At 47.7% G+C, this 10,832-nt stretch overlaps 1 long non-coding RNA gene across 1 annotated transcript; it reads right to left on the bottom strand.

Annotated features, from left to right (window-relative positions):
- Positions 1-6,369: 6,369 nt before the first annotated feature.
- On the bottom strand, positions 6,370-10,150 carry LOC138110335 (uncharacterized). Its single transcript, XR_011150895.1, has 3 exons — positions 10,019-10,150; positions 8,176-8,256; positions 6,370-7,685 (listed from the first exon to the last, which is right to left on the bottom strand). It is a non-coding gene; the product is annotated as an uncharacterized lncRNA (long non-coding RNA).
- Positions 10,151-10,832: the final 682 nt, after the last annotated feature.

Below are 10,832 nucleotides of genomic sequence, written 5' to 3'. Positions count from 1 at the left end.
GTGTCAGATACTCACATTTGAAGTGCCTACATCTCTGTATTTATTTAATAAACACCTCACTGTCTGTTGGGTCAATAAAATTAATACTTCAGTGACAAAGATTGGACTTTACATATGCACATCCCCATAAATTTAATCCCATATTTATCCAGGATTTCTGGTGATGTTGCACCAAGGTTGGAGAAACTCCCACAAACTTGTGGGTTTTAGCTGGGCAACATAACCACGCTCATCACAGTTCCATTTCTGGTTGTTTACTGGGATTTTCTGGGGTTTGGGGAGTTTGGTTTGGGATTTTTTAGGGTTTTTTTTTGTTTCATGGCCTGGGCTTTGCACTACTGCTCATTAATTCAGAGATTTTAAAGAGGACAAGACAATATTGTTCTTTCTCTGGGGGGGTGTCATAGCTCTTCAATCAGAGTCTTACAGAGGAGGGGCAGGAACATTCCACAGGTTTTGACCCCATGTGAGAGCTTGGAAATTCCCAGTTGACTCACAATGGTCCTCAGTGTTTTCCCCAACTTTGCTCAACTCTTCCCTGGGCACCGGAGCCATCCCAGACTCGGTGTGGGAGGGCAGAGAGACCCCTGCACTGCAGGGAAACCTTTTTTCCTCAATTCTATCTGACATTGCTAAAAACAGGGTTTTTTCACCTGTTTTTCACTGTGCAATGGGCAAATTTTTGTAAAAGCCCTCCCATTATTTTAACCAGCAAACACCATTTAATAATAATTTCCTGACTGTGTTTTTTATACAGTTGGATTTTTAAGAGTTTGCCTCAATAAAATGGGAAGTGGGGAAGTGAGAAGGCAGCACATAAAGGGGAGTTTCCCTTCCTTAAATATTCACCAGATGCTTTCCTGAGGAATTCAAAATCTGAGGAAATACATGACACTGAGCAAGAGCTGTTTTGTGTTCTAGTCCCTGCCACCCCCATTTTTTCTGCTCCATCAACCCCCATCATTAAATACTATTTCATAAGCAAGCGATTTTCTTCTTCCCAGCTGCCTCCATATTCAGCTCCATTTCATCCTGTGCCATTGCAGAACCTGTGCCTCAGAAATCACAATTAGTTACCATGGAAAGCAATTCAAGACTGTAATAAATACACTCGAAGGCTGCTCACTCTGCCTAGGATTCCGAAATAAAAGTAAAAATAAGTCCTCTGGAGAACTGGATGCAGATCATGGATGTTTATGGGCAGCATGTGCTTGTACATCCCCAGGTTAATGGCATTTTTGAATTCATTTTCCTCGTGTCTGGGTGCATGGGAACAGCAAACCCCTCCACAATGCAGCCCCGCTCCCTCCCAAGCCCACTCTCTGACAGGAACCCCTTCCCCCCATCCTCTATTTCATCTTCCTGTAAATATTCCCATCCTGTTGTTGATAGGAGTTTATTCACACTCCTTCTGGTTTGCTGCCGGGATAGAAAGGCACAGGATGCTGCCCATATGTTCCTGGATTTCTGCACACACGGAACCAGCAGCGTTTCCATGTCCCAGGAGCTGCCCAGGGCCGGCTTTGCCCTCCTGTTTTCCCTCTGGAGCAGCAGGAGGATGATAATTCCCAGCTTGAGATGATGCGACCCTGCAGTGCTCTCACCATTCATGCCAACAATTTCTTCCTCCAGCATTTTCTCAGCTCCTGACATTTTCCAGACAATAGGCTGGAATTGCAGCTCGTGGTTCTGTGTAAAGGATCCACATGGATGTTGGAAGAGATCCCTTTTTATTGTATTGCCTGCTTATCCCCTGGCAGCTCCCAGGGAATGGCATTGCCCAAGCAAGGATCTGGATTCACCACCAGCCTTGAACGGCTGATTTACCCCCAGGTCAGGAGAAAGAGCTGTGACCTTCCCATGTTAAAGTACCAACAACTCATTACACCTCCTTAAAATTGGTTCAACCAGAAGTTCCATCCCAAACACTCAGTTGTGGAACATTAGGATCATTTAGGTTGGGAAAGACCTTTTAACACTGTATTCAGTGAATTAATTTCTCAACTCTTATTGTAGGACAACAAAGTGTCACAAGTGTTCCCACCTGAGGTGTGAGCCAGGCATGTGTTGTGCTCCTTCCACCGACACACGGCCCTGGGTACATTTAGGTGCTTTCCTGAACTGAAACGAGATTTTTCCCCAGGTCATAACAAGAAAATAGATTCTAGGACAAGAACTAGGGAAGGGCCCTGGCAGAGCGTGGTTTAGGTAAAATCAATCCGTGAATGTACAAAACAAGGAGTGCTCAACAGCCATGGGAAGCCAAGGAAGAAGGATCCCAGGCTGGAGCTGCTTGCTTGGTCTGGGTGAGGCTTGGTGATCTGGGCTTTGCCAGTTTGGGAGGCAGGATGGAACCTTTGGCCGTGTCCACGTCCTGCCCAGTGGCCATGAAGGACCCTCTGTCCCGCTCGGCTGAGGACAGCGGCTCTATGGAAACACCGCCGGACATCGTTATTTATGGCACTTCTGTCACCCTGGAAACAAAGTAGCTGCTCCCAGACATGACTTTTAACACAGCTAATTACATCATTAGTGTCAGGGCCACTTAACCACGGCCATATCCTTTCCCTGGGCTGGTGCTGCCAATGTTTCCATGGGAATGACCCAGCTCCACACCTCAGAGGGGACGTGCCCGAGATGTGACAGGACCAGGGTGAGGTGTCAAGGCTTTCTGCCACTCCTCCCAGGGCACGTTTGGTGGCTAATCCCAGTCCTGCATTGGCTAAAAAAGAGTATTTGGAGAGCAAGAAACTGCTGATGAATTCAGTCTGATTCACTGAGCGCTCTGCCCTGAAACATTTCTGCTGCCATCCCCATGTGTGGGACTTCAGCAGCACTCCCACCTCAGAATCCACTGAAGCAAAAGAATTCATTCAATAAAAGATAATTACAAAAAAAGAGCAAAGTGAAAGCTTTCCTCCCTCTTTCCCAGGGCTTCCTGATCAGCCCCAGCAGTGTTGATCAGCACTTTAAGGTTTCAGAGTGACTCAGAGGAGGTTTTGGTGGGTGTCCAAACCATTCATTGCCTGGCACAAGCCACTGGTTCCATGGGGAGTGTGACCATGTCCAAAAGCCATGTCCAGCTGGGATCTGCTGCAACAAGAGCCTGCCAGGCTCCTGAGATCCACAGGCAAGCAGGAAAATGCTGTTGTTTTCCTCCTCAGTTGTTCAAACCTGGGAGGCCAAATCACTGCTGATGGGTTTTGTGAAGTTTAACAGCGTTAGAGCCATACACTCACAAAGAATATTGGCTTTAGCTTCTCACTGAGCAGCAAACAGCTCTGTAAAGAGCTAATAAATGATGCTTGGAAGAAAAAAATGCTGAATTATTAAATCCCTGTCCCGAAGGCTGCACACGTTGGCTCTGCATCCTTCCAGAGCTGCTTCCCCCCCCAGGAACAGCCCTGATGGATGGGCTGGTGGGGCTGGGGCTGATCATCAGCATCCAGCTGTTCCACAGAGGTGCTGCCACCACGACTGGCTGGGGCTGGCAGCATTTTGGGGGTGATCAGTGTGTTTTCAGAGGCTGATCCCTCCCCAGAGCTGCAGGGGGTGGTTCCTGAATGAGGGGAAATAAGAGGAGGGATGGATGGGCACATTAAAGCTGAGAACAGTGCTTGTGGATTTAGAGAAATTGGTTAAAAAATAATGAAAATCACTAAAGAGCCACTGAGAACCACGTGAGTCTGGCTCCCCTCACCTGGGAGAGATGGATGGCTTCGTTAGCAGGTGATAACCAACAGATCCAGCACTGCAGGAGGCACAGGGTTATCCAGGGAATACGGAAACCACAGGGACATGGATGTTGTGGAGATGCCCCCAAAGCCCTGAGAATAAACCCAAGTGCCTGGTGGACATTTTTCAGTCAAGTCGTGCAGCTGGGGACTGTTTTGCTGGGATTCAACTCCACAGTCCAAATGCAATGGGAGTTTTTCCCCTTTTGGTGATGCTTCTGTGTATCCCCTGTGCCCATCACTCCACATGGAGCATCCCTGGGCCCAGCCATGCACCCAGCTCTGACATTCCTTTATGGGAGTTCCTGAAGTTCCTCTGCCTGCTCTGTGCTGCAGCTGTTTCTTGCTCTAAAACAGAAAAAAACCTGGCAAAATGACGTGTCCTTGTAGAGGAAACAATGTCAACATGAAACTACTCCAGACTGGAAATAAAAAGAAGCAGGTGGCTCTTGACCATAAGGTTTGGGCTGGAGGGCCCAAATTTCTGCACCCACCCCGTCCCAAACCCATCCCTGTCACCCCAGTCAGCAGAGTAGGTTTGGGCTCCTCTCCCAGATTCCTGTTGGGAAGATCTCATGGAAAGCCGGGCTGCAGCACACCAGCAGAGCCTGTTCATGGTCTTTGCTCTCCATGGACAGAGGGAAATGGGGCAGGAATGGCTTCCCACTGCCAGAGGGCAGGGTTGGATGGGATGTTGGGAAGAAATTCCTCCCTGAGAGGGTGGTGAGGCCCTGGAATGGATTTCCCAGAGAAGCTGTGGCTGCCTCATCCCTGGGAGTGTCCAAGGTTGGACAGGGCTTGGAGCAACCTGGGAGAGTGGAAGGTGTCCCTGCCCATGGCAGGGGGTGGGATGGGATTTAAGGTCCTTTCCAATCCAAACCATCCTGGGATTCCAGGTGCTGCTCAGTGCTGTGCCTGGACTGACCCTGGCACAGATTCTGCTGCAAATCCAAGGACACTCTGCAGCAGAATTCCTGCTCCCACCAAAATCCCCTGGCAGCCTCTGCCTCAGGTGCCAATTAGTTCAAACCCGACTCCAGCTGAAGAGCACCTGCTCATAAATATCCACAAATCCTCCCACATCCTGCTTGCATCATCGTCCCTGTGCTTTGGTGGGAGAGAACATGAGTAAATGACTGACTCACTAGGTCTTATTTCCCAAATTTCATGCAGTTTTCGAGTTTTCCTTGTATTTTGCATTAAGATGCTTTTATAACCTTCATTACACAGAGCACAGACCCAAATAGCTCTTGAATTCATAAATATGGAGCAATCAATGTATTTTATTTTGCAGTTATTGGGATAAACAAATAGAATATTTTGGGGCTGCTCAGATGTGCTCTGTAAGTGATGCCTCCCATTGTCCTTTAATTGTAAGGATTTGCTAAATGAGCTTTAAAGGGTCTATTAGTATTCATTAGGCAGAAGCTCCCATACATTTTCTGCAAAATTAATGAAATAGAACTGTTTCTTCTGCTGATGACGTGGCTGAGCTGCAGCCCAGCTCAGTGCAGGTTTATTACAGGGATCTTTTAGGGGTTCTGCCCCAATCCTGCTCGGGAAGGTTACAAAGTGGCTTTTTCCAGCTCCTGGCTCTGTACTGAGCACAGGGGTGGGCTCTCACCAGTTTTCTGAGGATTTTCAGGGTAAAGTCCATTGCCCAGCTGGGAAATGATGCTTGAAATCCAGCTGGATCTTGGAATGCTAAATCAGCATTACCAAGCCAACACCTTTGGGGTGTCCCAGTGCTCCCCATGGGCAACCCCAAAAGTGCAGAAGGTGCTGCTGGTGCTGGGGTGGGGGAAGAGGAGGTGAGCCCTGCCGAGGGGGGTGTGGGGACACGTGGCAGGCAGCTCTTCTCATATTTTTTTAATATTATTTTATATCAAATGCATTTAAAACAATTTGCAATTGTTATATTTTTTTTTGGTTGGGTTTTGAAACATAAACCAAACTTTTTTTTCTTTTAAATAAAACCAACTGCAACCAAAAGCCCAAAGAACAGCTACACAAGTCCGGAAGGATTTATAAAATCACAGGAGAAGAGGTGAGGACTTTTTCCTAGCAAATTAAGGAAAACTTGACCTAAGGAAGGTTTCAAGGGTCTCCACACAGTGGAAAATTCTTGAGGAGGCGGGAAAGATGAGCTGAGGCTGAAACAGGTTGTGCAAAGGGGTGAAAATTCCACCAGCACACCCCTCAGGCTCATGGATTCGTGGAAAAGGAGGTTCTATGGGAACATCCACACCAGTGGCTTTGTCAGGAGCAGGAGGCAGCACTTGGGAACAAACCTGCCTGCGTCATCCCTGGAAAACAACACCCACTGCCTGTCAGGGCGTGAGGATATAACATAACAAATACATTTATAATGGAGGATATAAAAGAAAAGCAACACCAAACATGAATGGTGAGCTCTGCTGAGAGGAGGTTTGTTATGGGTTTGTTGTGGAGATGCCAACCTGGATCCTGCCAGGTGATTAATAACCCAGAATTGGAATGATCCTGCAGCCAGTTGCAGGAGCTGAATGAAAAACGAGCAAGGGCAGAGCAGGGGGGGGAGAGGCTGCAGGACGTGACAGAGTAAAAAATGACTGAGGGTAAGCATAGTTAAAAAACCAACTCAAAACCAATCAGGAAAGCTATTAAAAAAATCAATTAAAATATAATGAAGGTGAAGACACTCCAAATTTTCCTCTTCCCAAAACTCTGATTAAATCAGCCCAGGGAGTGGAGAAGTTCGGGCTCCCATCCTGAAGGGAAACACTTGTTGGAATAGTGATCCATCAGACTGGGAGAGAAGTTCATCATCAGGGGATTACTTATGGCAAAAGAGAATGCCACCCCCACGGCACAGCAAACCGTGGGATTTGGCTCAAAATCCCCATGGAAGTGGCAGAAGCCTCGTTCATTACCCGGAGGATCTGGGTTAATAAAGAAGGGAACAGGTCAAGCAGCTGATGGCTCTATATAAATATTTAAATAGCACCAGAGCAGCCCAGCATTTGTGTTGCCCAAGGGTTTAGGCTAAATAAATGAAGTTGGCCTTTCCCACCTTGTCCTTTGTAGTTTGGTAAATATTTGGGATGCTCAGCCACCGAAGACAGAGTTTGGGAACAAACCCACACCCAGCACTGAATTTAAGAGCAAATAGCTCCATGCTCCCACTCTGAGGGAAGAAACGATTGCTGCTTTCTGGTTAGGTCAGAATAATGAAGAATTAAGTAAATTTGTTGCTTAAAGGCATCTGAAATGACAGATAAATGATGTAAACAGAAATCTTATTGATCTTTTGATCCATCCCAGGGTCAGGCAAGGATGGGCAGCTCCACGTTTACGGCACATGATGTTAATGCATGGAAAGACAAACTCCAGCCTGCTTTCCCTGATCAGGAGGAACTCTACTGGGTTTAATGGACTTTGAGGCATCCTGAGAATTCCATTTAGGACCTGGGATGTGGTGTGTAGGTGAGGCATGAATGAGTCAGGGGTTTTTCTCAGTTAGAAGAGGCACAAGCACCTCCTCCCGATTTTCAAGGGCAGAGCAACACATTGATCCCATCTCTGCCCAAATCAGGGATTTTGCATGTCTCCATTCAAGGTAAAATCACTCCAATCACCGTGTGAGTGTTTTCCTCTCCCCCAGCCCACGCAGAGCAGGACAGAGGCTCAGCAGCACCAGCCAGAAATAGAAACACTCCTCAGCAGAGCTTGAACTCCCTGCACCTCCCCAGCCTTTGCCTCACGCAGGGGAAGGGCCACGGAATCATTGCATAACTGGGCTGCTGCAGGAGCTGCTGGGCTGGAGGATCCCTGGAGAGGTGGGAAGGGACAAATCCCAGCTGGAAATTTCCAGCTGAGCTGTCTGGGATTCAGGCTGGTGGCAGGTGTGAGGAGAGCGTGGTCTGAGCCAGGGGTGTTGTGCCATGAGCTGGAAATTCCGGAGTGGCTTCCCTGTAAAGCAATTGAAATTTTATAATTTTATGCACAATGCAAAATAAAAGGTATTTCATGGAATCACAGAATGGTTTGAGTGGGAAGGGATGTTAAAGGTCACCCCATTCCACACCCCACAATCCCAGGAACACCTTCCACTCTCCCAGGTTGCTCCAAGCCCCGTCCAACCTGGCCTGGGGCACTTCCACAGATCCAGGGGCAGCCACAGCTGCTCTGGGCACCCTGTGCCAGGGCCTCAGCACCCTCACAGGGGGGAAATTTCTTCCTTCATAAATCCCTCACTTCCCAAAACAGAGCCCAGTACAACCTCCTGTAACAGCACAGGGACAGGAGAAATGCCTGGAAATGGAATCCAGTCACCAATACAAACCTCTTCATCCAGCCCCTGGCTAGACCAAGGCAACACAAACCTATAGTGAGGGAGTAAAACTGTGATCAAGGAAAGAATATTCCTCCACCAGCTTTATTGGGATCAGAATTTACTCACTGGATGAGGCAGGAAGGTTTGGCAAGGAAACACCTTTTCTGGCCACTCCATGGCTACATCCCCTCTCCTTGGGGGCTCACCCTGTTGAGATAAAAATGGGGAACTGTATTATATTGATGTCAATCCTGCATCTTGTTTTGCATCAGAGGAGCTTTTCTAGCTCCAGTCAATTATCCATTTTAAGTCTCAACCAGAATTACTTTTAGGGGTGGGAAGGAGGGGCCTGTATCACATTCATGGTTAAACCTGGTCCTGCCTGCTGTGGGTGTTGGTATCTCACCATGGCCCTTCAAACAGGGAAATAAAGTGGTGCCAAACCTGGAAGAGAATCCTGAGTGTCCACAGGTCTGGTTCTTCCATGCCCAGGCTGCCAGAGTCTGATTTGGGATGGAAGAAAAGTATGATTCTACAATGGGTGATAGAAAAGATGAGATTTCTCCTAAAATGAACCTTCCCAGCTCTATGAGGTATGGAAAAACTCACTCTGAAGAGGAGAAAAATGAAACTATCATCATTGTGAACGCTGCTCAGAGACATCTGCAAGAGCTCTGCTGAAATGTCACAGAAAACACACACAGTGATGTGCTATTGATAAATGAACACGATAATGGGATATTGCTGTGCACATCGTGGGAGCAGAGACAAAGCATTTAAATGAGCAATCACTCCTGGATGTAAAACACTGCACGAGGTAAGTTTGCAGTGCCTCAGGACCCTGTGTCATCCCAGGTCACATTTCCAGGTGGGCTGGGACAGATGAATGCGTCCTCCTTGACTTGGCATGTGGTTCTGGAGACTCTGTTTTGGCATTTAAATGGGATGTGGGAAGCAAAACGCCCAGGGAAGGATCCCAAATGGCACCCAGGAGGCCTCTCCCACTCCTCCTCCTCCGGCCCCACACAGAGTTCATCCAAGGTTTCCCTCCCAGCTAAACCCAACTCTGCCACCTGAGCTATGAGCATTGGGGATTTTTCTCCCAGTCCCCCCTTTCCCACTGCTGCATATTCTCAGGAACATCAAATCCTACAAACCTTTCATAGCTGGGTTAACACACTTTTATAAAGAGAAAATCCTGCACTCACCATATAAAGTTATTTGTGCTGAAGGGCAAATAAAAGGAATGCAGTGGGCTTCCATTACAGGGGAGCAAGGGAGAGCACAGGAATTAGTACATTGAGGGAAATTGCATCCTTTTATCCCAGAATAGCTCAGACTTTCCACGGTATCCAAGCAGGAAAATGAAGAAACAACCCCACATCCACAACTGAGTGTCTGCAACAGCCAAATTCTGGCTGCTTTGGCCAGAAATAGTTAATTTTCCAGTTATGGGACTCTCAAGTGGCAGCCTGGATGAGGCACTGGAAACAGGAGCTGGCAGGGGGCATGTGATGACCCCAGATCACCTCTGCCAGATAAGAATAATTTTGGGGTCTATTTCATCACTTGAGGGGTATTTGCTGTTTCTCCCATCCTTTAATTCCCCCTCAAAACAGTTTCCTTGCCCAGGTTTTGGGGGCTGTGACTGCTCAGAGGATTTAGAGGTTTTCATCCTTGGAGAAGGAGCATTTCTGCTCATTTAGAGCTGAAACTGGATTTTTACCCAGTTTACAAAAACACAGAGGTGTTTTTGTTACCCCAGGTGGGATGGGGTTCCAGGGGCTTTCCTTCTGCAGCCTCATCCCCCTGGCTGGTAACCAGGGACAAGCCTTAAGAACTCCCAGCTCTTTTAAAGTATCACAGCTTTTTACAGACAGCTTGGTTTGTTTCTCAGGGAGACAGAAACACCAGAGTTATATTTGCTCAAATAAAAGAATGCCAGTGAAAAATAGAAAAGGACATTTACCTGCAGAGCCAGCATGGAGACAATGCTGCACCCAGGAGACAAACAAGAAAACTTTAACAAAATAATTATGATTTACATAAAATTGAGGGCAAAGAACAACCAGAGACCCTTATAAGAGTTCACCTTTCCAGGGCTGGGAGAAAGGGCAGGACCAGCTCAGTCTCTCCTTTTATTTACTCAGAACACCTGGTAGCAATTTCTTGCAGGACATAATTAGCTTTTAATTAGCAGGCAGGTCATTTGTCACCTGAACCTGTTGAGCAGCACCGTGAGTGCTCCAGCTTCAGGCATCCTGTCCTCCCTTGGTGAGGGACCTTTACTCACAGGAGCTGGGGTTATGTTTGAGGCAGTGCCTGCCACTAAAAACTAGTTTATTTCTGGTATTACTGACTGTGGCATTGATAAGGCTGTGGTGGTTTTTTATCTGCTGTAATGAGCTGTATCCCGGGGGCTGCTGGTGGTGGGGAGACTCTGGAGATAATGAGTGGAGAAAGGGGCAGGGCTGCTCCCGGAGGGTTGCTCAGGAGCAGGGAGAGGGAATGTTTGGAGAGCTGTGCAGCAGCACTGTTACCTGCTTGGATGTTTTGTCACCTTATTCCAGCTGTGCCCACATGGTTTGAGCTGTGCTTTAGGGCTTGGACCAGTAATTAAAGGGATTTCTGCCTCGGATCAGCGTCAGCAGAGTGGGGGATGCTCAGATTGGCATCCCCCAAAGGTTCCCGAGTGTGTCCAGGTGTGCAGGAGGCTCTTTATCTGCCCCTGCCCTGCCCTGCTGCTCTGGGGGATTAGATGGAAAACCACAGCGTGGAGAGGA

Source organism: Aphelocoma coerulescens, chromosome 4A (assembly GCF_041296385.1).
Source record: "Aphelocoma coerulescens isolate FSJ_1873_10779 chromosome 4A, UR_Acoe_1.0, whole genome shotgun sequence".
Lineage (NCBI taxonomy): Eukaryota > Metazoa > Chordata > Aves > Passeriformes > Corvidae > Aphelocoma > Aphelocoma coerulescens.
The sequence above is the reverse complement of the archived record's forward strand: the minus strand, read 5'-3'. Positions and strand labels throughout refer to the sequence as shown.